We start from the raw sequence: 27597 nt of genomic DNA, 5'->3' as shown, positions 1-27597 counted from the left end.
TCATAAAATGAGATTACATTGAATTTAAACACACTCACCAAACTGGCATTTGCCCCAGAGAAGGTCTGGTATATTTTTCAAGAGGGTTTTGGGGAAGAGGGAGAAAAGCAGTCTAGACTGGAGAGGCTGTTGCGTGTTGTGCTGTCTAGAATAAAGAGAAACAAAACAGCTGAAGAATAAGCAGAGAGGCAGAACAGTCCAGGGAGGTGGGCACAGTGCTCTGACACCCCAGATAGCTGTTCTCCTTGGTGATAAATATGTTGGATGACATTGTATAAGTCCACTCACATCCCTGTGCTTTTGCCTGTTGTACCCAGCCGGTACCCTCACTGAAGCAGAGGCAGCCACTTGCTGCTCGTAAGCAAGCTCACAGTCAGCTACAGCACAACTCTGACCTTGATCTGGGCCCTCCAGACACCCTGGAGTATGAACAAGGTGAGTGTAGGAGGCAAGGACAGCAGGCACGTAGGATGCTGCACAATCCTGGCGACTACAGTGTGAGCTCAGATATGTCAGTCTGAGCAGCAACAAAAGCCCAGCTGGAAAGATATGCAGCAAATGAATCCAGATGACCCAGTTTCTCAGTTTTCTGGTGTGTTTTTTTTTTTTTTTTAAACACGCTAGCAAAACCCTAGCAGTTTCTTAAAGCCCTGCAGATAACGCACTAATGTGCGCGCATGACACTTCTTTCTTCAGATTCCCTCAGTGCTTATAAATTACCCCTGTGCCAATAAATGCCATGATCAGCCAAAGGCCTCATTTAGAACAAGCAATTCTGAATGAGAAAATGCTAAAAATTTTACCCACATATAAATCCTGTGTTGACTGAGAAAGAAACAATTTGATCCTCACATCAAATCTTCTCCCCTCTACTTTTCTGAGAAAAAAAAAAAACAGCTCATGTAGGCAGGGCAAATAAGAAACAGTATGATGAGTTCAGAGCCCGTGACAAGTTAGAGATCTTCTTAAAACCTTCCTATTTCAGAAGGCTTCAACAACTCCAGTCCTGCCAGCCAGGCAGCAGAACCCAGCTGCCAGCTATCATGCAAGTCATGATTGGATTCCTACATCTAGTATCACAAGCGATTACTGTAGACCCACTAATTTGTAGCAGGAGAAGACCTGTATCTGTGTCCAAAACAGCCACTTCACCAGAAACTGTAGTGTGTGTTTAGTGCATACAGCACTAACTCAAAATCCTTACTGAAATCAATTAAGTAGAGGCATGCTTGACACAGGAAAGCTGGGTCAGTGTTACCCCTGCTCACCTTCACAAACAATATAGATGCTATAAAAAGATGAAGCGGTGGCAGAAATTCCTTTCTTCGAACTATTTTTGGGTGCATTCAAAGCAGTATAATCAAACAGGCTATTGATGCTGGGAGCAGCAAGATTTTACTGCTGAAAATCTTCCTGACCACTGTAGTAGCTTACAGTACGTGGCAGATGCGTCAGCTGGTGTAACTCAGCCTGGCTCCAGAGGCTTTGATGAAGACCCTGGTGTGGCCACTGTCCCCTCACAGATACAGCAATAAAATCTAACCAGACACCAGTCTTCTAGGTTACAGTATCAGCCTGTAACTCTCTTTGACAAAGGGCAAGCTCCCATCATCATAAGTAAATACTATTCAGATACTTGCACGGTTGCTTTAGAGAATCCTGTTTCCTGTAGGTCTCTTGCTAAGAGGCAACAAATGGTGGTTTAGGTTTTAATGTACAGATTGATGCAGCCAGCTGGGAAGCCTCTACACTATTTAATATTGTGCTACAACACAGCAGTGTCACTGGGTGTTCCCAGTGAATCTGGCACATTCAGTTTATTTCTCAAAGTTGATCCAATGATTTTAGTCAACCAGTTGTTCCGCCATAAAAAAAATCACATTTTAAAAATAAAATTAAGATGTTATATACCTGGGTGTGTGTATTATGGAAGAACAGAGAATACATTCACATCTAGGTCTAAGCAATGCCTTAAAAGTAAATTAAATTATCACCTGAGCAAAGTGCTTCAGTTTCCCCGAAATCTAATTTTGCAGGTTTTCAATTAGGTTTTATAATGCAAATAACTGAATTCTGTGCAAGAGATGATGAAGAATTTACAGAACAGCCTGATGGAACTAATGCCACCAGTGCTCACATCTTCAGCCAGCACTAATCAACACAGCTCTCAGCAGAGGTCAGGGGCTACAAGGATTTCTATCAACTGGGTTACATTTAGATGGATACTTGCATAGAGTTTGTGCATTATCATACATACGTGTATTGTACATAAATCCCTGCATATTTGCACAGACTTTTGAGCCTGTAGTGCACTTGAGCATGCAGTTCTACCAGTAGCTTTCTGAGATAAGGCCAGAAGCTCTTCCTAGTTAATTCCAGACTGAAGGCATTACTTAGAATTAAGCTCAATTTCAAGCTGTGGCCAAATAGACTATTCCATCACAGCTGCCCCTAAATCTTCTCTGCTGTCTATAACGTGTCAACCATCTTTCTGCTTTACTTTGTAGAGAAATAATGTCCTACCCTCCTCCTTCTCAGAAAGGGTTGGCTTCCAGCAATTAATCAGCAGTCGTAATGCTTATTTATTGCCTCAGGAAACACTAAAGGCTTGTCAGCCTAACTACCAGGCTGCATGACATCGAAGCCTTTTTTTTTTGCAGTCAACAACCCCCTGGGCTTACAGCTATGGCTAGCAAAAAAGGATGCAGCAGCCTTTCAGCTCAGTTAATGGAATAGGCAATGCAGCCCGTTTTTGTACATGTGGAAGACACGGGCTACACCAGTCCTGGGCACAGCCAGATTCCGGAGCCCCCGGCATCGCCAGGCACTGCTGGGCTCTGCCTCCTCTGCTGATCCCGTTGCAAGGGACACGGCACTGCAAAACTGACTGATGGCAAAATTCAGTGCTGAAATGACCATGTGATTGTTGTGATACCTGCAGGCAGCATAAGGAATACCAAGTGCTCCAGAGCTTAACATCATAAGCCGTCACAATGAGCTAGAGACAGTGTTTTGGGCTAGGGACAGCCACTTTTCTCTGCATTGCTACACAAAGCAGTCCCCCACCATGTGGGACAGCACAAACAAGGTCTGGATTGCAAACTAGTTCTTCATTGTACGATGAGGACAAGGACAGAAAGTATTAGCTGCAGGCTCAATAATCCAGCCAGTTCTTTTGGCAGCTGCAAGGATCTCTCTAATGAACCCTTCAGCAGATATCCAATAGTCTCAGAGAGAAGACATAAATCATTTTTGCTTTGGGAAACAATCAGAGAAAACCAAACTCTCTGTCCCTATTGTTTAAATTGCTTGGATGAATGAATGAATTATCCTTTCAATGCAGACATATTTCCCCATTGTAATAACAGGTCACTTCAGCCTGTTATTACACAGCACATTTGCCTCCTCTCTGTTGGGTTCCCCAGCTACACTGACTGCTGCAGAGACGTGTTTGCCCCCTGCTGCATTCAGACACATAAGAGTAGGACAGGAGCATTTTTAAAGAGTCTCTACAATGAAAATAAAGGGACAAGTTCAGTGTGAAGAAACCATTTTGAAATCAAAACTCACCAAGGCAAAGATGCATATTAATGAGGAGGAATTAGTAGTACAAAGCAGCAGACATTAAAGTGAAGCAGAATATTCTTCCACCAGAGAGCCTCTGGTTTGAAATAGATATTCTAGATGCAACACGGAGGTGAACGGCTGAGGCTTTGTGGCACACGCTGTAGGTAAGCAGGCTGGCTTAGGTCAGGAACCAGGAAGGGCTGGTTTCTCAGCTCCAAGGCTATGAGTAAATGATTTACAACCCAGCTCTGTATAGAGACTGAACACAGCAGACAGGCTCAGTAGGAAATCTGCCATACTAAACCCTACCCAGGAAAGGAGAGAGAGAGGAACTGAGTCGAAAGGCTTAACACTTAGAGACACCTAGGCTGCTGCAGAACCAGCTGGTTGCCAGAAGTGATAACGTGGCTGAGTCCAGACACAGGAGGAGAGGTGAAATCCTGGCAGCAGCGAAGCCAAGGCAGAAACCCACAGTCAGTCCTAGGGTTGCTCAAAAATTTACCTGCAAGGGTTTTAAATCCAGCATGCACTGAAGGTATTTTTGTGCCTGCAGATACAGTCAGCTGTGCTCTCCTTTGCTCATTTCCTTCAACAGGCATTTCAGACGGTGTCCTGCCACACACACAACCCTGAAGTCTGAAGTTTTCCAAAGACCTAGTGTTTGTACTGAATTCAAAGTGTCCTAAAAATTACAAGGGAAGAAGGGCATTTTTCTCTGAACTTCATCTAGTCATTTTGTTTTAACTCACAAAAAAAAAAGGAGGGAAGCAGGCAAAGGCAATGAGCTTGCTGAAATATTATAATCTTTTTGATTTTGGTGCCATCTGGGTTATGAAGAAAAGATTTCAGTTTTGCCAAAATCACCTAATGCATCAACTAGGAAATGCATTTCCTCAGTTTCTTCTGCCCAAAGTTTCTCGCTATGTTAGCTAGAGGCACGCCTAACTATCTCGGGGGCAGCTTTGAATTTACTGCAGAAGAGAACTTTCCATTTCCCAACTGTGCTCCAGCGAAGGCGAGAAAAATTCCCTCCTATCTCCTACATCCACACCAGATATGGGGGAAAGAAAGGAAACCCAGAGTGCCTTGTAAAGAGTCCTCTGTAGCCATACCACCTGGGCCAAAATTCACATCCAAACTGAAAGCACCTGCCATCCTACCAAGGATGCAAAAGAGGAACCTGTCACTAACTCAGACACTGCCTGAAACAGAGCAAGGATCCAGTCACAGGCACATACCAAGGTGTACAGGGGAGCACAGTCACTGCAATCTACTGCTCGAACTAGAGGCAAGGGGAATGTTTGTTACCCTTGGCTCAAGTTAATTCCCTTCCCAGCAGCACTGAGCATGCCTGCTGTCCCAGGTCTCGCAGTACCTTGGAGTATGACCACATGCTCTACGTGACCAGGTATCTGATTGACTGTTACGACAAGAAGGGAAAGGATTTTTGTATCAGATGGAGTGGAGGAAGAGGACGGAAGAGGAGAGGTCACTGACATACCTTGGAAGAGATTTATTGAAACTGATCTTCTCTTGCAAGTGAGTTCAATACAGAGGTACCACCCAGCCAAGGAACCCTCTCAGGACCCCTTGCCAGCTCTCGTACTGATGCTGCCAAAACAGCTAGGGGTCTGTTTCTTTTTCAGCAAAGATTTTCTGGCTGGAAATGAATCCTGCTTCCATTTCCAGGCAAGAAGAAACTCAGACCCCTGCTGACCTCACTTAATTTTCTTCAAAAACTGACCAGCACAGAAGAGATTTTGTTAACACAAAGAAAATTTGTTAGATTTAGATGTAATTGAGTTCTAAGGGACCCCACACTGGCTCCATCCACTGAAATCTTACAGCAGGATCCAAGTCACAGCCAGAAGATGCCATTTGAAATAAACAACTCATCTCAGCAGTTCACCTTCATACTGCAGGAGTCTGTGAGCACGTCTCACCCTGAAGAGCAAGCAGGGAACACCTGGGAGCTGTGAGAATGGCAAGACAAGCACTTGCAGGAAAGGTCAGGCTGTGCTGCAGCAGCGACATTTGGGCATGATCTCCTGAAGCAGAAGCATTTATGAGAAACCTCAAAAAGCAGCAAAAGGAGATTAAATATGCAAATGCTGCAGGGTAGAATTAGAGAATTCACACATGATTTATAGAGAGAGCAGCAGAACTGCACTCACCCTGATTTTAACAGACTGGCCTTTTCCACATCTGCGGAAGGGGTGTCAGCTTACACCTTCATGGTACGAAATGCAAAGGCAGGACTTCTGCCAGCTGAGCTGTGCCAGGCAATGTGGCCACCACTTGTGCTGAGACCCACCCACAGCTCTTTAGCCAGCCCCTGGGTTTCCTGTGGTGCAGGATGTTAGAGCTCTTCAGTCAGGGTCCTCCTCAGTAAGTCACCCTGGCTGTTGCACCTGGCTGCTGTTTTGTCCCTGATCCCAATCTAGAGCCTTGAGTAACAAAGCAAGGGGACTTTTGCTGCTGTCGGTCAGTAATTACTCCCCGCTCAAAATTTGCCACCCTCCTCCCTCCCAGCCTGCTTTCCCCTTGCTCTGCAGGTCCTGGTCTTCCACTACTTCACTCTGCAGCTGGCCACAGCCATCTAGACACCAGCAATCTTTCACCTTGAGTCCTTAGAGGCAACCCTAGATACAGACTTTGCTGTTCCCTTGCTTACATATACATCCTAAATGATGAATCTAGCTATTCATTAGTTCCCTCTAAAGGGCTACTACTAAAAACAAACCTGCCGTATCAGAGATGCACAGGCTAATGGGTGCTCAAGAGCCCCATTAGTGCAGGATATCCGTGTCTGTACTGGGATTTAGTAGGATTGGTCCTCCTCTGAAACTATTTGGTGTTTGCATCCACAGACTGGAAGTAAATATAAAACCACGATGATGAAATTTTCAGATGACAGGCTGATAAATAACAACAATGCAGACAGTCTCACACTGCCCTGGATACCTTCACAAGTGAAGCCCATACACACAGAGTATGTTTTAAGCACTGCCAGGCAAGGTCACAAAACAGAAAAGAATAAAGAGAGAAGGAAAAGGAGTAACGCATCTACTGAGATGAGGACTGTCTTTTAACGAGCTGGGATTTATAGATACAGAGGAGACGAATTAAGCTTCTCTGTGATATTCTGGCAATTCTGGGAAGCAGAACAAGATGAGAGAAATTATTTTACACTGCATTGGAGAAACCAATACTAACACAGTTGTGGTACCCACTTCCATAAGACATGCTGAAAACCTAGACAAGTTGCAGAGAACTGACATAACATTCAAGTGCTGTGGGAACACCTTATGCAACCAAATTTAAAGAGAGTTTTCCCTGTTTAATTTGGCAAAAGGAAGACAAAGTGGTGATTTGTTACTAGGTATAAAGACTTCTGCAAGCAGGAATTTTCAGGTTCTAAAGGACTCCCTAGTCTAGCAGAGGAAAGACATAAAGAACCATTACCTGCAAATTAAAACTAAACAAACTCAAATTAAAAACAAAGCACAATTTTTTATCAGCATGGTTGTTTACCCATAAGAACTATAAAATGGGACTGGTCTTGAACTATAAATAGTGACCAGACTCCCTCATCTGAGGCGTTTTGAGAAGACAGTGAGACCTGACAGATTTACCTAGCCTAGAATAAGTGGGTTAAAAACTGTGCTGTCACCATTTCAAGAATGACACTAGATGACCTGATGCTCTCCCTGAACCTCACCCTAAAGCACATGAAGGACTAAATTCCTAGTCACGTATGCAAGGCATAGAAGACCAATATTTAGGAAACTCGAGTCCAACAAACAGCCTGCCCTTGCCGTTCAGTTCTGGCAGACTGTGTATTGTAAATAATTCATACCACTGCAAACAGCATTATGAATTTCCATCAGCTGCTGTCTGATCCCAAAACATGCAGGAACATACATCATTGCTGGAAACAATGCCTTTGATTTTGCTTGGAATTTTGATTTCAAGCATCAATCATTGCCCCTTGGTACTTCATCAGCAGGCTTCAAGCCTGAAAGTTGGCTTGTCTGTAGGTTTTCTGTAAACAGAAACAATTGTTTCAGTTTCTGCTGTAACTGAGGACTCCCAATTTACCAGCTAGGAGGCAGATTTTGGGACTGTATCCTAAATGACATAAGCAAATTTGTTGAACAGTCTTCATCTTGACTTTGAGCAAAATCCTAGATCTGTCAAATCCATAACCTACTAATGGCTCCAATGCAAAATATCTGATCGAATTCAAGGTAATCCATTCACCAGCTTTCACGGCTTTAGCATCTACACATGGAATTGCTTCTTCTTCCAAATATGAACTGAGTACATGGGGCCTTGGTCCAATGGGAGAAACATTCACCAGTTACCCAGGCGGAGAAACCATCCATGATGCGTCATTTTGCTGAGTGTGTGAAATCTATCAGTGAATTACAAAGCCACAGAAAGAAAGAGGTAGTTTCAGAGGCATTGCAGGTGTTGAATGCATTCAAAGCAAAAAGGGAAGCTTCTAGTGTTCATGTGTTATTAATGCCCTGTGTAAGCATCACCTCGACTCAGGTGGGCAACAGATGGTGAATGCAGTTGAACTACTGAAACAGGAACGGCAGAGCACTGCAGATCTGCAGCACACACACAGGGGGTCTGCTGCTTTCCTTCAAAAATGCAAGGACAGCATGTGCTCTGCATCTGCTGAGCCACACCTGCTCACATCTGGTGCAGAAGCTTTGGAGCACTTTACAGAAGTGACGAACAGGAGAGGAGAGCAGTTAAATGCTGCTTCACAGCTCATGGGAGTGATGAGGGCAGGAGCTATAGGATTCATGTCCTGGCCTCCACGACAGGATGGTTTAACTGTCTAGACTTGGAGACCCATGCTGCTGGGCAAAGAGGTATCCAGAGACCGTGGGACTATGGCACGGGGGTCAGAGCTGCAAGTCTACCAGTAACTTGCTGTTACCAGCAAATGACTTTATCTGCTTTGGCTTCCCCTTCTTCAAAATGTCTATGGCAATACCTAAACCACATTAAAAGGGCACTATAAAGCTGATGATACTGCAGACAGCAATGAAATCTGCACCAAGCTGGTCCACACTGTAGGTTGGTGGGTTTTTTACCCTCGCTTGCCCGCTATAGTCTGCCTTTTAATTTCTCAGTACTACAGACTGGTGTCTGTCACCTCCTTAACACATCTGCTTGACTCTACATGGAACACCAAACACGCTAATGATTTGGCCTGATACAACACCACACAGGTATTACTGAACTCCACTGTGTTGCAATGAAACTTGCCCACTGGCCAGACCCTTACCATTGTCTCGTTTTCTTATTCTGTCAAATATAATTTTATTATCTTCTGACAGTAAAAGATTGAGCCATACAGTACTGCACAGAGAGAACACGTTAGGGATGGGTTTGTTTAAAACATTCTAATATGCAAATAAGCTATTAAAAGAACATAACACTCCATGAACCTCAATGAATGTGTATGTAACAGGAATCCAGGCAGTGCCAGGAAAATTGACACTATGATTCCTGTACTCTATTGAGAAATTACTTGAATACTTTAATGCACATTATGACACAAACCTAAGCTGTGATAACAACAAATACAATTCTTGTGATATTACATTCCCAGATTTTGTAGTTAACGTCCTTACAGTTAGCATTTCTAACCATAGCTGACACCCATAAGTTATTACACCTAAGGAATCCCTTCTCTTACACCATATACTTCACTGGCTAAGCTCTGTACTTACAGAACAAACATTTTATGACCACACAGATTCACCAATAAACTTTGAAAAAGAGTGCACATGAATAGCTCTGAATCCAACCACACCCAAGAAAGGATCATTGCCTGGAATTACAAAGTTTTCAGCACTTCCTCAGAGTACACATACCAAAGAGACTGTTCACAACTACAGAAACTACTTTCTCCCATCCTATCTGCAAGCCAGAGACCAACAAAATCCTGGTGAGCTCTTCCTCTGCCATCTAACATCTTTGGATGCATCAATTGCTCATACAGACAATACCACTAGAATAGTATTTCTCATTTATTTTGTCCCTCCTAACGTAACAGAGCAGGTGACAATGAGCAAGCACCAGAATCATAAGACCACATCTCTCCACAGACTCCCCCACCATCCATGATCCCGTATGTGAGAACCTCTCATTTAAGGTTACTTAAACAGAGATGATTTGAACAGGATTCCGTTTCCCTCCTTCCCTCTGATGCTGTGTTGCAAAACAAGACATTTGGCTGGACCCACCAATCTTACAACAGTCTATGGGGAATCCCACACAGTCTGGAATACCATGGGAACAGAGAGCAAGGCTAAAAATATGCCAGAGCCATCTGTTCACTCTACAGTGATTTTTTTTTTTGTGTTGCTCTGGAAACAAATGGGTTAATGTGTTGAACTGTTTTCCTAAAACCACTGATTCACTCACTTGCTAAAATAAGTAGGGATGCATTAACATCTTCTTCTCCACTGCTACCAGAACTGAAACCAAGGCTTCCTGGAAAACAAAGCTGTTAGCAGAAGTCGTAACAAGCTGAAAGGAAGCACAGCCCATTGTTCTCATTCATTAGTGCAAGTCAAATATAGCATGAAATTGTCAGATCTCGGTGCAGCACACTTTGCCCTTAAACAATGCAGAGTAAAATATTTGGGTTATCTACAAGTGATACAGCATGGATTTATTTTCAGAGAAAACATTCCTTCTCTCTCTCTGCAGCTTGCGGTGTGATCGTTCTCACCAGCACATAAAGGGGACTTACGCAGAATAATGGTTTTCATGGCTTCCAGTTGTGAGACATCAGCCAAATGGGATCTACTCCACAAATAATTACCATTTTTCGATGTAAAACTAGGGAGAGAAGTGGGGCACACAGTGCAAGCTCATCAGCCAACACTTTCTCAGCACCTTCCTTGCTGACACATCTGCAGTCATTTTAATTGAGAAGTTATCATGTGCAAAGAACAAACAAACCACCAAAGACTAGCAGGAAGAGGCTGGAGAGGGTGGGGAGCACAGAGCAAGCCTGAACCATGACTGGCAGGTAGGTCACTGCATACAGCTCAGATATTCTTTATTCCAGTGAAAACAAAGCACCTAAAGCCAAACAGAAGCTGTAGAAAATTCACCAAACCAGAGCATAAACCTAGTGCCACTGCTACAAGTGTGCTGCAGGATTGTGCTGCAATCTAGGTAGTGACTCCAGACTGCACAGCTTAAGCAAAATCAGAACAAGACACTTTTCTGCCAGCCATATGATGGTGCTTCATTTGTTCATCTCTGATTCACAGGTCAAAACCACAGCTAAGTGCAATAGCAGGTTCCTGAGACACGGTATCACCCAGTTTTGTCAGCAGCATCCTTATGGGTTATATTTCTAGCCTCAAAGATACAAAGCAAGTATTATACTTAAGACAGTCACTTCTCTTGACTGTTTTCATTGTTACTTTCGCTGCTTAACACATAAAAGTAACCCAACCACATGCAACCAGAACACAGTGCTCTGTTTCACACACAACATCTACTTTCAAAAACAATTTAGATTGTGGTCTGAGTGCCAGCCACAGACCTGCCCAGGGGCCTGCTCAGGGCAGCACAATTTGGGCATCTTCAGCTCTCCAAGCCTTATCTCATGAAATCACTTTTGAGCCCAGCTGTTACAAGGGAATGTGGTCAGCTTTTGAGATGCTCACAGATATGGAGGATGAAATGTAGGTCTAGAGATCCGATCTCAAATGTAAATGCCTGAGCAGCAGTCCTGAAATTAAACTGAATGAAAGAAATTTCATGGCAAATTAATGCTTTGACACAAACCTTGGGAGGAATGAGTATTGGATGAATCCAGCACAGGGACAAACAATTAGTTAAGATGACAAACATCAGGCAGAAAGGTATGATTAAAGGAGCAATCTTCCCCTTAGTTGAAAAGAAAGATGCTTAACCTTTCTGAAAAGTGTTGTTGGGAGATAACGTTGGCCCCAAAGAAACAGGAGGAAATGTGCAGTAAGCACCACTCGCTATGGTGGGATAATTACCAAGTCTGAAATGAGGTTGACAGGTTTGAGCAGCAGCTGACTCCACTGACGTCAAGACAAGGGAAGCACAGATAAGCAGACTGTGACACAGCATGAGTCAGAACAGCTAATGCTAAGGGCGGATAGCAACAAACCCACCAAGAGCAAAGCCACCAGGTGCTGAGGGAAAGAGGGAGTCCTTGCTGCATCAGCTTGCACAAGTAGGCAGATTCCTGCCCATAGCACTCACACAGCCGGCAGTGTTAATCTTTCCTAATTCCCCTGTGTCTTGTTGCAACTACCAGCTCCAGGCAATGTAATAGCCCAGAAGCCCCCTTCATACCTCCCGTTCCCATGTCATGAGCATACAGAATATGAATCATTCAAACTGCAAAGGAGGAAATTTTCACTGTATAAAATCACACGTAGAAATCCACACTGGTCTTTCATCTACACTGGGAAAGACATTAGAAGGAATGATAATTAGCCAGCATTTTTGTGTAGAAAGGAATAGATGAAAGACAAAGCCTGTGCGCATAGAAAACGCATGCTCTTTCTAGCCTTAGAAGCTGTACAAGGCTGCTTCGTGTTACAGTATTTCCTATACTCTGCATCCTCATTACAGTCTGGATGATGGTTAGAAAGCTGAACGGAAGAAAGGCCCAAAGCCTAATACAAAGAAAAAGGAAACAGAAGTGCACAGCTACTTCTGTGTTTCAGAAGTGTGCCCAATTCAACTGTTATCAGTTAGTACTGGTATTGAAAGAATCTCAGTGAGGGACTGGACCCAGTATACTCCACTCACTGTACACACTATTGAAAAGATAGTATCTGACACAAAGGTAACTGTCTCTGCTGGCATGTGATTTTACTGTTTCTTACCCAGAAACAGATGGACTGTGAAGAGTGCTGAGCCCAGGGTCTGAGTAGAAACAGAAGATTTTGAAACAGAGATTTGGCTAATGGAAAAACCCTACTTCTTCTCCTGAGCAGAAATATGAGCTGGACTGTGGCACTACTGCTTGTGGAATCAGGCATGTGTGTGCATGTTTGCCCCTGTCGATGTGCTGTGCACCTCCAGAGTCCCAATCAGTGAAAAAGACCTGCTTGGAAAGCAAAACCAACTAACGCTTTCATTGTAAAAACAGAATAGGCACTGTTTACAGTGAATCAGGAGAGTTTCTCCTGAGATGGACCCCCAGAAATAAAGAATTGGTCACTGGAGCTCAAATTATCAGCTCCAGTGTATAACATCTGCTACCCACTGCCGATCAGACTACACACAGTTCTGCTTTGGAGCATCTACAAAAGAGGAGAGTGGACTAGTTAATCCTTTCCACCACACCATACCCCAATTCCAGGTATAACACATACAGTAAACTATTATTTCTAAAGTAGCTGAGTCCCTTTAAAAGTCAGAGTAGGTGCTTACACACCCTTCTTGGCCTTTCAGTTCACAGGCTTTTCTTCACTTCGCAGTTTAAATGTTCTTGGCAATTTATTGATCCCCTGTGAAATACCTAAATAGGCAAAACCTGATTGTTGTGTATTTGCCAGACGTTCCACTTTTCTCTCAAATGCTCGGAGCTGCTGCTGCTGCTGCCTCCTCTCAACGTGCCAAAACTGTGCTTGTATCTGTTTTCCTCCAACATAAAGATATCTTGTAGGAGTTACAATCAAGAGGTGAGAGAATGCAGAAATCACAATAGATTTATACTGCAAGGTCCTCACCCTACTGCATTTCACTGCAGTGTTGCATCTGAGGAGCCAGTCCACTGCTAATAGCTATATATGTACCAGCCACAACAAACCACAGGTTACACCTCATGCATTTCCAGGAGCACAATTTCTGATGTGTGTTATCTGCAAGTGCTCAGCAGATACCTGTTACTGTAACAGGGACGTAATTTACCCTTCAGTGATAAGGCTCAGTGAAGCCCTGTAGCAAAGGTAAGATGTATGAAACATGAAGTGGTATGCTGAGAGCTTGAAAGAACAAAAGGAGCCTTCTGAGAACATCTTTCACTGGACCAGTTCAATAAAGGAATCCTCACTGGGCAGCGTATCGTCAGTTTCCTCACCATGGAGTAAAGTAGATAGTTACAAAGCATGAAACTGTCTTGTAACGCATAGCAATGGCAGTGTCTACCTGACACTGCTGACTGTGGCCTGGCATATGAGGGCTCTCCACAGAGACAGCTGATGGACTGATTCTGCCTAACATGTTCATGGACATGGTGCCTTTTTTGTACATATTTTCTTAAAATCTCTGTATGAAGACACTGACTCCATGAGGTGCTGAATCTCAGGGCTGCAGCTTGGTCAATATATAAAGAGAAACACCAAAGAAAAAATATGCTGGTGCCTCCCTAACTGCAGGGAGGCACTCCTACCCCCACTGCAGTACCTCACCCTGCAGACCGACCTGCTGAATAGCCAGCAGCTGCCATAGCTCTCCGTTGTACCAGTTTGGACAGGATCCGTGCACTTTTTGTAAAAGTAGGAATAACAACCTCACAAGCAAGGTGTACAGATACTACAAAGACGGGCATCCTGCCAGTGCTGACTCTTGGATGGACGAGAGGCAAACACAATGTCCTGGACAAATTGCACCGTGTCTCCCACCAGCTGGGCGGCTCTGCAGTTCTCTGCCTAACTGAGATGGGCTGGAGCTGCACAGTCTGCCAAACGTGGGAAATGGGGAAGTGGTCCTGGAGATGCTTCACGGTGTTCTGGGAGCAGTTTGGATGAAGGTGATCTAGACCAGGGCAACTGACATTCAAGTACGTTGAGTCACAATGGAGTGTTGCACCTGATGACAGCTCAGCCTTGCTGTTCTTTCTAGATGTGAATTCAGATTTCTCACAAATAAAAATTGATGCATTTTTATTAAATGACCAAGTGCTGCCCAGGTAGGGAAGCAGTGAGGACGGTATACAGGTAGTGAGGCAGCCATAGAGCCATCACATCATTAAAGATTCCCATCATGCCAGACAGAGTTAACAAAGGGAGGGAAGTAGACAGGAGGGGTAGACAGCTCCACCTGACCTTGAACAAAGCCATAAGCAATGGACTTGGTGCAGGAACCACTTGTACCATATTATACAGTGAAAGTCATGCTAGAACTTAACGGCCATAAAATCTATAAATCATCAAAACCACATGGATGTATTTAACTCTGAAAAGTGCTTTTGCAATAAATTTCTAAACCTTGGCAAACAACACTTAGCCTCTTATTTGAGAGATGCTGGAAGGCATCATTATGATGTGGGACTTAAATCAAACTGGTCTCATACTAGGACTTTAACCCTCTCCAGATGGATATCACTTTCCACTGGCCGCTATCATTCAGATACGGTCCAGTAGTCAGGCCTCCCTGTATTACAGGACATACTCCACCTTCACTGGTCCAGAATGAATCTCGACAGCCAGGTTTGTCAAAGCCTCATTGGGCAGGACCAGTACAATAGTAAAGTGCTGAGAATTACAAATAGGCACCTGTTTTGAACCTTCATACTGGCTGTTCTCAGTAGCTGTGTGTTTTTACCCAGTAGACTCTTGGGTTTGGACTGTCTTATCATCCTAGAGTCCAGAAATACCAGTACAGACTGTTGTTCCCAGCTTCCACACAAAGGGTATCTTTCCATACACCTTACGAAACAGGAGTTCATCACCTCCATTGTTTTTCAGACTTAGATGGGATGAAAAGCCACAGAACAGGACACATCACTTCTTGCACAGAGTTTATGAAATGGTTTTGCTCTTCACTCTAATAGGAATCCCTCTTTAAAGGGACCGTCAGGAAAGTCTTGCAAATGCCTCTCAAAACACAGCCACTAAACCAAAGCCTGCCCAATATATAACTCTCTGTGCAGATATCTTTGGTCTCCTGCTGAACCCTGCATAGAGGGAGGCTCCATGTCTCTCTGGAACAGCATCAGTACAGCTCTTTCATGTAGTTTGTGTCCAGCAATGACATCAGGGGACGCACCAAGGCTCTGCAAAAAGGAATATTTTGTCAGAGGATAAAAAAGGGCATCATCTATCTCGCCAGCAGTCAGAAAGCCATGAGCTGGCAAAGGAGACAATTCCCCAGCTCCAGGGTGGTTTGTATCTTGATGACAAACTCTTGTGGCTAAATCGCTTCTGGCTCCCATCATATGTCTCACTGCTCCCTGTTTACTTACACTGTTGCACTGGTGAGAATTATGGAAAGGTGCAATAACTGAATTATTGCCACACTTGCAGATAATGTCGGCAAGGCTTTTTAAAGGCTGCTGTGCTAGCACAAGTCTTGTCTGGGATAAAAATGAACAAATAATTATTTAACAAAAGAAGAATCTCAGAGCATAGTGAACACTGAATTGTGCACTATTGAACACTAGCATCAACACCAGCCTGAGATCAATCTTCGTACCAAAAACCTGAAGGTAACATTCGGAAGAAATATTAGAAGGTAATGTTTGTGTCCTTGTTACTATCAATTTTATGGAATGTGGGTGAACAAAGGACTAGGGAAGACGAATGGCAAGTGCTGAGCTCAAGGGAAGCTGTGGAGTTTTAATCCAAAAGCATTCTACCAACGAACCTCAGCCTAAAGCTGCACAAAACCAAAGGCTCATTGTAGGTCTGCTTGCTGGGGTGGATGCCATGGGCTGGGAGCTAAGCAAGTGCCACCCACCTCACCAGTGCCTTAGGTTTCAGCACCAGAGGAAGACTGCCAAACCTCTTATGGGTTAAGAGATCCCCCCCAAGCCTTGGCTATCCTGCTGGGGGGCACTACAAGAGACAGGCCATATTCCAGGGACAATCATGAGTCCTGAGACAGTGAGAAACAAACAGCCAGGACAGATGTACAGTAATGCAAGTGTAACCCTGCACAGGCCAGCTGTGGTGCAGGGCCAAAGCTCAAAGAAGTGAATAGGAACCTTTCCATTGACCTAAATATCTTCTGGTCAGTGTGCAGGATCAGCAGTGAGGATAAGCCAATTAATAGCAAGGCCTTTTCACCCTTGGTCAAGCTCCTCACAAGCAGCACTCAGCAGTAGAAGTGAGACTTACCAAGGGATTTGACAGAGATCAGCAGCTTCATGGAGCTCTGCCAGAAGTTTTGCCATCTATCAGGAAGAAGCTGCAAACTGCACTCACTTTTTCAGTGTCAGACTCCTGAAAAACTGCTTCTCTGTTCTTGATTTTCTATTGCTTCTCTTGGCAATGGAGAAAACTTTCCCTATAAAATGGGATGCTCCGTTTCTAGGACAGTTCCTTCCTGCACTAGCTCTCTAAGTAAGTTTTACATTCTTGTATAGGTGACCTTTCAGAGTAAACTCTAGCCTTTCTCATCAGTTTTCACGTTTTTCCTGTGCCTGTATTCCAGGATCAATACACAGCTGATTCAAACAGAAAAGCCTACGCTTGCTCAAAAAGACACTTGCTGTGTGGGCTATTAATATCTTACTGGACATTTAATATAGATATAAATTCACTGCTAATACAGCATGCTGAATTAAAGCCTTGCAGACCAAAGCCTTAAACGCATTTGTGAATCAGGTGCAGGCAATAGACTTTCAAGGGTTTCTCATCCTGGCCATTCAAACCTAACACAGCACTTCTAAAATGTGGTCTGATGGTTCATTTTATGCTTGGATACACCACATACTGACAGCAAAGGGAATCTGTGGCAACCACAGCTAGAGCCGAGTCGCAGGCCAGTGCCTCAGACAGACTAGACAATCTGTCACTCCTTGAATAAATTATCTGCTCAGAGAAGAATATAATGCGATGCTATCCTTAAAAAAAAAAAAAAAATAGCACTCTTCCTGTTGTCCTTTCATGGTAGTTTAAGCTGCATACGCTGACTGCTCATCCGTGGAAGTTTGCAAACGTAGCTGAGGCATTTACTGCCCCAGGGTCTTCCTTCTTTATCATTCAAAACTGCAGCAACACCAGCAACTTCCTTCAGAAGAGACAAGGAACATCACTCAAGTCTATAATGCCAGGAAACTGCCCCTGGAGGGAAGGTGAGACTCTGAAGCTTTAAGAGCAAAAGGATGGGAAATAGAAGTAGGAAGGGGAGGGAGATTTCTTTTCCTAAAAGGCACAGCAACACTAAATGCAGTCAGATCTCATCTTCACTCGCACTGCCTCTGTCTGCATCAAGCAAGCATCCATACTTCAGGATGCTCCAAGCTTCTTGCATCTGTGACGCTGGAAAAACGTCTCCAGAGAGTAAGTTTTCGAAACAATTCCTGATATATTTTTCTCTAGTTCCTACTATACAGAAACAGACTTCCCCGCCCCCCCCCCCCCCCCAGATGCTGCTCTTGTCCTCACTGAAGCAAAACTCTCAAAGTGCATACAAAACATCTAATGGCAAGGATGGAAAAAATCTGTGCCTTGTCTAAAAGGCCATGGTGTAGCCTGGGTAGGAGCTACTGGCCCTACTCCAGAGTAAGCATAACTAGTATAAAGGGAATTCTGCCCGAATAAAGAGCTGCAGACTGAATTCTGAGAGAAAGCCAACTCAGACTGTTTGAATACATTAAAGGAGGTAAAATGTTAAGTAAATACTCAATTAAGGAAGAAGGGCAAGCAATTAGTAAGGCTAATTCTGTGATGAAATGGTCTGGATGGTGCACACATACACACACACTCATCCCAGCGCCTCCTTCCATACAAAATAAGCCCCAGTTCTTGAAAGAGTAGCTCAGCTTTCAGCAGATGTGTGTTAAATTACCAACTCTGCCAGAGACTGAGTAGTGTGTTTATCATGGACAAGTCATTAGTTCTGTTGCATGTCCACTCCCCAACCCCCCAGAACAGTGAAACCAAGTACGTACTGACTGAGATTTTTAGACACTACAGCAATTAATCCAAATCTGTGGGCATACATAGGTTTGTACACATCAGAGTAACTTCTTCCAGCAATTACAGCACTCCAAGAACTTCTAAGAGGTCAAGCAAATGCTTCTCTGTCCCCAGATCTATTCTTAGAATAGGTCCTGTGTGAAGGAGTCTCATTACTGAAAAATAAAATGTTATTCCACTTCAGGCACTGGAACAATACTAGAGTAGGTAGTTGGCATGTATCACAGACATATGAAAAGAAGCAAATGCCTTATGCAGTGTTATATAAAACCCATCAGAAACACCAAGCCTGGCTGGTTTGAACCTATTTGGCCTGTGCTGTCATCTGCTGCAAAACAGTTCCTCACAACCAACATACAGGGGTGGAGAGATTCTAAAAATAACCAGTGCAGGGAAAGGGAGAGAGGGATGAGGAAGAAAATGTTTCTTTGGCCTGGCCGACAGATTGGGCAGCAGCTTCACAATGCCCAAGGAGAACTGGTTCCAGTCCTGTTCTGTTAGCAGCTCTGCACTTCCTAATGTCTTGGTGGCAAGACCATTTATGGAAACTTAACATGGCCTAAATGCATATGTAAGACATGCAAGAAGGGATTTTTCCAGTCTGAGGACAGACCAGAAATTGTCACAATTCAGCCAAAAGAGAGCTTTGACACAAGACAAAATCTAGCTGTCAGTGAACTGCTTTAGGACATCACCCTGACGCTGTCCAATATACATAGCTGCTAATTCAGTAACAGGAATCTAGTCCCTAGCCTGTTTAGATAGAGGTCTCTTCTATGAGCTGTCAGATTGGATTTAATAATAACAATAATAATAATAACAATAATAATAATAATAATATCACACTCCTATGTTGCCCTCTGCTTCTGGGCAACACTCTGGAGAAGCCAATGCAAACCCATATTCTTGTGTGCAAGCTTTCCTCCTCTGCTGGACTGTTACCCAGGGCTCAGATCTGAGTCACAGGGTCCTATCACAAGCTTATGGCAAGCTGGGACAAATATTGTTCTTCCTCCCTTCCCAGTCCCATTCTCATTTAACTACAGCATATTCCAATTCTTGCACAATTGGTGCTGCATAAGTGAAAAAGGCTTCCTGTCAAGTACTCAGAAAAGTGATGAAAGCAATTTAATTGGTCTATGTAGATTAATGGTCATGGAATCACAGAATGGTTGGGGTTGGAACGGACCTCTGGAGATCATCTAATGCACCCCCCTACTAAATCAAGTTCATCTACAGCAGCTTGTGCAGGATTGCATCCAGGTGGGTTTTTAATACCTCCAAAGAACGAGACTCACAATCTCTCTAGGCAGTCTGTTCTAGTACCCTGTCACACTCAAAGTAAAGAAGTTTTTCCTCATGTTCAGATGGAACTCCCCGTGTTTCAGATTGTGTGCTGCCCCTTGCCCCTGCTCCCAGAGTATACAGCACATTTTATACTGTCACAAAGATAAATTTATACAGTACCTGGGAAAAATTTGCAAGCAGATGTAACACCCAGATGTCATCTAACATTTTCAACTACCTTGTATTTTATCACTGACATTGACTTCAGGTTACTGCTGAGAGATGGGCAGATATGGTGACAGCAGATTAGGCATGAGATACCTCTAAAGCCAGCAGAGAGATGTACTGCATCCCAAATCCTGCCCTTGCAAACTGAGTACGTTCTGACTGAGCAAGAAACAGAAGTCTGGCTAGATGTGCAGATCTCTTCCAGCTACCCACTAGAGTAAGTAAGACCTGAAACACAATAGCAACACTCCCAACACTGTGCAATTTCTATCAGATGCAAGATTTAACAGTTGGCTACTTAGGATAAAAGCAAGCAATGACAACAAATTTTACATCCTTCCCTATAATCAAAGGTTTTCTCACACTCCTTGTACTATTTTTCCCCTAGTGAAGCATTCAGAGCTATGCTGGAGTAATAGAGGATAGACAGCCTGTAGCTTTCACATAATTATCAGTTGTCACCTCATCTGAAAGACAACCCAGAAAGGCTCCTGCCGCGTCAGATGTACAATTAACTTGCTCTTCTCTAGCAAGGGCACTGCATGATTGAAATGATTTGTAGGCTCTTCTTTCTCCCAACAAAACACATGACAAAGCTGTGCTCTCAGTTCAAACCTGGGAACAGCTCTAACTGTTTTTACCTTGGTCTTAGTCCTTCAACGTTACTGTCATTGATTTGTACAGAAAATCAGTTGTTACCCTACAGCCTTAGACTATGGTTCATGCTGCAGCTCTAAGTGTCCTGCTCCGTGGATGGCATTTACACATACTTCAACCGAGGACACGGGGAGACTGTACAGGGTAAACCGCGCTGTGCTTCTCCTAATGAACAGTACATGGATGGTCCACTCAGACTGACAGGTCCTTGCAGTACTCCGCTCACAAGCACACATGTTCAAACACACATGGAAGCTTCAAATCATGCAGTCAGAAATGCTGGCATTACACAATTTGATTTCATTTCATCTCACCATGGCATACAATAAACAGTTTGGCTTACATGATACAGCAAACACTACTTCCACTCTTGCAGCTGATCGGATCTGTGCTGTCATTTCACAGGCTTCTGGAAAATCTCTGTGGGTTTTGATCTCACTGAGTGTGCAACAGTGGCTCTCCAGAGTTATCACACTGCAGATTAATGCCCTATACTTACCCAAAACACCCAACCAACACCCACAGGCAGCACCTGGCCTGTCCAGTGCAAGCTATATGCCCTGTATATAGGCTCAGCACTGATGTGGATTTTGCCCTTTACAGCTTTTGGAAATAAGACAGGGAAGCAGAGGCACAGGATATTGCAAACTCACAGCCTGTTCAGAGCAAATAGTGAAGGGTGAAGTGTAAGAACCTGAGGACAATGGACTATTCAGAGGGTCAGGTGGCAGCAATAAAACATCACAGTTTGTATTGCTATTGAACAGAACAATTTATCAGATAATCTTAGTAAATTGTAATGCTGGTTCCACTCCCCCACCTCAGAAATAAACTTTTGTTACATACCAATTGCTGAGCAGATAGGTAACTACAGCCAGTGCAGCCCAGTGACAAAGCTACCATACATCAACTACTCCTGGTCTTCAAAAGGGCAAATTTTACACATTAGACAATGTCAAGATAAAGCACTGAATAAATAAAAGAGAAAGTCACTGCAAATTCTGCTTAGCATTTTTCACTTCATAAAGAGAATGGAACAAACTCAGGATCTGCCAAGAGAAGAAAGGAAATATGCCAAAGAAATCACCACCTAGCACATAGCATACAGTCAGCAAAGTTTAAATTCTGACAGCAAAAAAAACCCAGTAGCAGCAAAACCTGTGCAAATAACTCACCAGTAAAGACTTGGAACGAGGGAAAGACTTCAAGCATAGGCCACTGAAGCTGAGCACAAACAGGGATCAGTGACACTAAAATCATGGAACTAATGTAAAATATTTACTTTCAGAAGTGGAAAAAAATTACACACAGAGCTTTTAAAGTGCTGTATATTTCTAAAGCACTGGGCTACCGATGCAGTCTGAATACTGGGTGAGCACGGGCAGACCATACCTGTCTGTCACAGTACCTTAACCAGGTGTTACTGCTCCCACTTACCCACCAGAAGGACTGATCACACCAGTGCTCCCACTCTCCACTGCAGAACAGAGAAGCATATTATGATTTTTAAGTCGAGAAGTCTGTGGACAGCTGGTGAGCTGCAATGTGCACAGAAAAGCTCTTCCAGAAGCAATGCTAGTCTGGCAGTTCATTAGCCTTCCACCCTGGAGTCCAAATGCCATGTTTAGCAGGGGTTGTGTGGAGTTCACAAAGAACAGGAGGAAGCACTCTGGGCATACCTGGGAAGATGCTCCCTGGAGCTGCTCTCCTTTGGCTCTGCTACTTTCATACATGGCCAGAAAAGCAAGAGTGTGAATGAAGTGAAGCTCTGGACCCACAGTTAGGGAGGAGGTAGACCAGGATGTGACCAAAATGGTACTGATTACTAAAGGTTTCCTAAGGATGGCTGACACACACTGCTTTCTCCTGTGCAGGGGGGCTGTGAGGCTGGAGCCAGCTGCTTAAGGACTTGCGCACAGCACAGCAGCTCTCAGCTGCGCTGGCATCCACCCCTTTGACTGTCTCCTGTGCACTAAAAGAGGGAAATTCCTGGTCAGACAAAGAGCTTGAGCAGTTTTTCCACAACAGCTGTTCATACCTGCATCTCTAGGAAGCAAGACAGAGACCTGTAAATATTTAAACCAGAATTTATTAATTTTTTCCTTTGTTTCTTCTGTATAAATGTTATATAACTGCTCTGGGAACAGGGCTCCTGAATTTTAAGCATTAACTGGTACAGCTCCTTATACTCTAACAGAACCATTACAGGCCCTACTCCAATCTCAGAGTGGCATCAATCAGAATGTCATTAAAGCTCAGTTACATCAGCGCTAGAGTAATGGAGAACAGAGCTAGACCTTCAAGTGTCCTTCAATCTAAGGGAATAAAAAGCCTAAACAGAATTTGCTTACCTAATAACATGCAAAGAGAAATTCTGAATTTTTCCAGGTGCTTTTCCATGAGGTCTCTAAACCCTCTGATTTATTTTGTTTATGTTCCAGTGTTTTCAAGACTGTCAAAGGACAGACAGATTTTCCCTGTTGTTATCTCTTTTATGCCAATAAAAAACAGAATATGAAACTCCTGGGATTTTCTGCAGTAAAGACCAAAGACAGTCAGTCTAAGATGAAACATCTTTACTTTTGTTTGAAAAGATCAGTGAAATCTTACCACAAGGACAAAGACACTGAAAAAATTTAAACAAGTGCTCGGTTTGCATTTAAAAGTTTTAATGCAGAGCTCACAGGCATTTTGGTCCAAGTTTGGCTGAGTCCAGGCAAAATTGTGAATCTTGCATAGAATCAGAACTGTAGCTTCCTTCACTGTCACAGACACATCTATTCTTTCTGTAAAGATACAGGCTTGAGCTAATAATAATAATAAATAATATTATTATTATATATAATAAGTTCTTATTCTTCCCGAGCAAGAAATTAAAGCAGGAACAAGATCTGCATTTAAGCAGTTGGTAGAGGTTGCAAATCACAGTTGTCATGAATAAGAAAAAGTGAACACTGCAGAAGGACATCTACAATAAATGCAGTGGTCACATGTGTGTTCAGCCACTGGTCATTAGCTTTTGCATTTAGTACTGCAGAGAAATCTGCTGATACCCTTTGAGACAGTATTTCCATTCTTCTCCCTTCTATGTTCACTACAACTCATCCATTAGCATTTCTAAGTGCCCTTCAGCTGATTTGAAAGTGTCAGGACTGATTGTTTGCCGAGTCTGTCCCATAATTTTAAAATCCAAGTCAATTTTAAGCATACTGAACAGACATCAGGAAAGGTATCTTACTCTATTCTGCTCTATTGCAGTGATTCTGAGGCATGTTAATTTTCTTTGCATCTATTTTTAACTCGGTTCAAACCACCATGGCCCTTGGTAAAGGATGCTCTTCTAAAGACATGGCCGATCCTCTTCCCCTCCTCTTCAAGGTACTTGTAGCAAGTAAGCTAGGCTTAGATCCGGCCAACCTCTGTGGACACGGAAAGCCCTCCTATAGTCAAGGGAGCTCCGCAAAGGTGCAAACCAATGCAGGGCTTTGCAATTTCATTGTTATTTTCATTTGTCTGAGGAAATTTCCTACTGGTCACCTCAACAGACTAGCAGACATTTCCAGCATTCAGAGGCAAGCCCATGCAGAACAAGCCAACACTCAGGCACATATCAACTTCACCACCTGAGTTACATGTGCAGATGGACTAGATACTCAGCCACATTCATATACGCTCAGTCTTTCCATGGAAAGCAAACATGACCCTAACCCTGAACCGCAGCGTAGGGTATGGTCTCACTCCACATAACAATTGGGTTTGCTCTTTTTGGCATGAGCAACATATTCATAAAGAGCAACAGGGAAGATTGTGGCAGATGACCACACCATCTTTTTCTAACATTACAGGCTGGTTTCCAGTCAATCAGTCCTGCTCTGTTCATAAACACTCAGACCAGACAATGACATGGAGAAGAAGCTTTATGTCCACTTCAGCAAGGTATGTTCAGTCTTTCTATAACAGGAGAAAATGAGATGCCACGTCTCAGGCTTTAGCTTCTGACAACACCCCGCCTATGATTTAGGAAGAAGATGGGACGGGGAAAATGCATAAAAGAAAAAGCTATTTAAAGACAGCAAGATTCATGAGAGTTACAGGTAATTTGGCCAATTTCCTGCCAGATACATATGATACTTTCACATAACAAGCTGCTGTGCTGACTACTGCAACAAACAGTCAAAATATGTTGACAGACCTTCATACAGTGAATAGGAACCTGTTTGTTTTATTGTTAATCCTCCCACTGTAATTCAACTTGATGGAACTGCTTATGTCCTTTTGTTCCCAATGCACAGATTATCCAACAGGCAGGTACGGTCTCAATTCGAGGATGCTGTCTAGATGGTGGAGGTGTTCTTTTAGGTCTGGATAAATAAAGCTGTTCATACTTTTGAACGCCAGGGTCTCAGCTCCCACAGAAGATGGGAACTTCACTAAGAGTTCTAAACCTACACTAGCTAGGAAAGATTTAAGGACAGAAAGGTGTACAACAACAGTCACCAGAAAGACTACTGTCCCTGCAAGACAGAGAGAATATAAATCCTGCAAAGGGCCTGAAGGTAGGGCTAGAGGTAGCAAAAGAAAAAGAAGAGATGACACAGAAATAGGAAACAGGAGAGGAAACAAAACATGATGAAAAAAAAATCAGCAACATGTTTGGCATGGGCTTTTCACTAAAAGTCGCACACACACACACTAAGATTGTTCAGTGTCTCAGGTCTCTGCCCTTAAAGTCTGCAAGACTACTACAAAAGCAGCACAAGCAAGCTGTACACTTGGATGAGCCAGTGGAGAATTTCCTGCATATAATTTCCTTTTTCTCAGTTATTTTGATTAACCTGATTGCTCTTTACTGCAAAGAGCAGAGCTCTCAGGAAACCAGGAAGTATATATGAAGTTCATCTTGGGTGTTACGTATTCAAGCACCTTTTCTGCACCTGGGTTATTTTAAAAGGTCAGATATAATTGCAAACTGTAGATGGAGGGTACCTGTATCAAAAATCTTCTCTTACACATTTTATTTCGTGGCATGTGTATGTGAGCTTCCTCACAGCTGTCTGCGATTCAGGTGGGTCTCAGACACCCTTACTAAGCTACAGTGCAGTTTAATTTTCCAAACAAAAAGATGCTTCCTGTCTCTCACTTGAATTCATTCAATTTAAATATTTGAATGTTTTATGCCAAACAAGAGGAGTCAACGGCTTGAGTCACAGCGGCTAGCACTGGGTTGTTGGCAGCTAGAGCCCCCAGTTTAATCAGAAATCACTGCCAAAGAACAGAGTTTCCAGACCAAGTAGGTTGTCAGAATATTTTGTGTTACCATTTAGCCTGACAGCATTATCTCCAAGTGTTGACTCAGACCTGCCTTGAAGATATACTTTGGAACATCTTGATCAGCGAGCCGATTTCCTACCCAGCCCTGCTCTGCTATTCAGAATCTCACCTTGCAGGAATGCTGAGCAGCTTAGCCCCAATTCAGCACAACTGCAAAGCATGTGCTTCAAAGGATGAATGCAGCATGCTCACAGGGTGTCTGTGCCTATTCCCCAGTCCCTAACAGGACAGTTTTCTGGAACAGGACACAAATAGTCCTGTTGAAGTCAGGGCTACTCATGCACACAGCCAAGCTTGCACTTGGTTCAAAATTTTGCAGGTTCAAATCCTCTTTGTCTATCAACACAAGTTTCTGGTTCTCTATTTTCTGTTTCCTAGCCTTATTCCCTTATCAAAGAGGTAGCCCTTGGCTCATCAGGAACGTTATGCTATGGCTTGGGGAGACTGATTTAATAATATCTCAGCATTCCTGACAGGCGTCTAGCCTAGCTCTAAATATCTTAAGAATTTTACAACTACTTTCAGCAACTTCTTCCACTGCTTAGCTCTCCTTACAGATGATAAAACAGAATCAAACAATACATTAACCTCCCTTCTGGAAAAACCCTGTAGCAGTTAATGGAAATGATAGATTTCTACTCTGCTTGTAGAATCTGATAATGAAATGTACTTTTGCTGTGGAATTCTATAGCATGGTTAAAAACTTAGAAAGCTGTCAGGTTTACATCCCTTGTGCTTTCAGATTAATTTCCAGAGAATCCTGTTAAAATGGATGCCCCCAGTTATACAGGACTTCTTAAGGGGAAAAAAATAAGGTGTAAGTTCAACAAATCACTGCTATATGCATTCAACTTGAACCTTTTACTCAACTCCATTCCTGTTCAACAGAAATAATCAGTGCTTTTGTCTTCATACACCCAGACCCTGCTAACATCACTGGGATCAAAGCACACACCCAAGTGCTTGGCACAACTAAAGCATATGTTTTTTCCTCGCATTCATTGCCTTTATCAATGGTATAAATTCTGCCACACATACCAGGCTACCCATCAGTGTCTGGCTATATTTATGCAGAGGAGGAGGAGCAGTTGTGCAGGCTGTAATAGACCTCCCTGCAACAATGCGGTTGTTAAAGGGATCTTCCCCTGCCTTTTAGAAACCTAACACCTTTTTTTTTTTCTTTTTTTGCTGGTTTTTTTTTTTTTCTTTTTCTTTGTATTGGTGGATTTTCAGCACAAGTAATGGAGCTTCTTACCAAGCTTGTCAGCATCATGAACTTTGGAACTGCAGCACTGTGCTATCAGTGAAACATCAGAAGCTCCCAGTTGCACGTGGATCATCAGCTCAACTTTCATAACAATGTGTTTCTCATTTTTCCCTACTTTAGGAAGCGTTACCCATCAGCAGCAGTCCTGGTGTTGGTAATAAAGTTGCTGTGGCAGGCTAATGCATGTTACACTTCATCCAGACATATTCCGTATCAGCCCTGTCACCTCTTTGACTTCATCATCAGCTGTAAGTCTTGGCACAAGCAAAAGCAGTGCAAGGCTGTATCAAGGAGAACTCTACTGAGGTGCTGCGTAGACCTTTTTTGATTAAAGATTTTCACAGTGCTGTCAAATCT

At 43.3% G+C, this 27597-nt stretch overlaps 1 protein-coding gene across 2 annotated transcripts in view; it reads right to left on the bottom strand.

Moving 5' to 3' along the window:
• The window catches only part of RAB11FIP4 (RAB11 family interacting protein 4), a 130307-nt gene that overhangs the window by 87346 nt on the left and 15364 nt on the right, over positions 1–27597 (bottom strand). The gene's annotated exons all lie outside the window — the stretch shown is intronic.

Source organism: Falco naumanni, chromosome 1 (genome assembly GCF_017639655.2).
Source record: "Falco naumanni isolate bFalNau1 chromosome 1, bFalNau1.pat, whole genome shotgun sequence".
In the NCBI taxonomy this organism is placed as follows: Eukaryota; Metazoa; Chordata; class Aves; order Falconiformes; family Falconidae; genus Falco; species Falco naumanni.
This window is presented reverse-complemented; position numbering and strand designations above follow the sequence as displayed.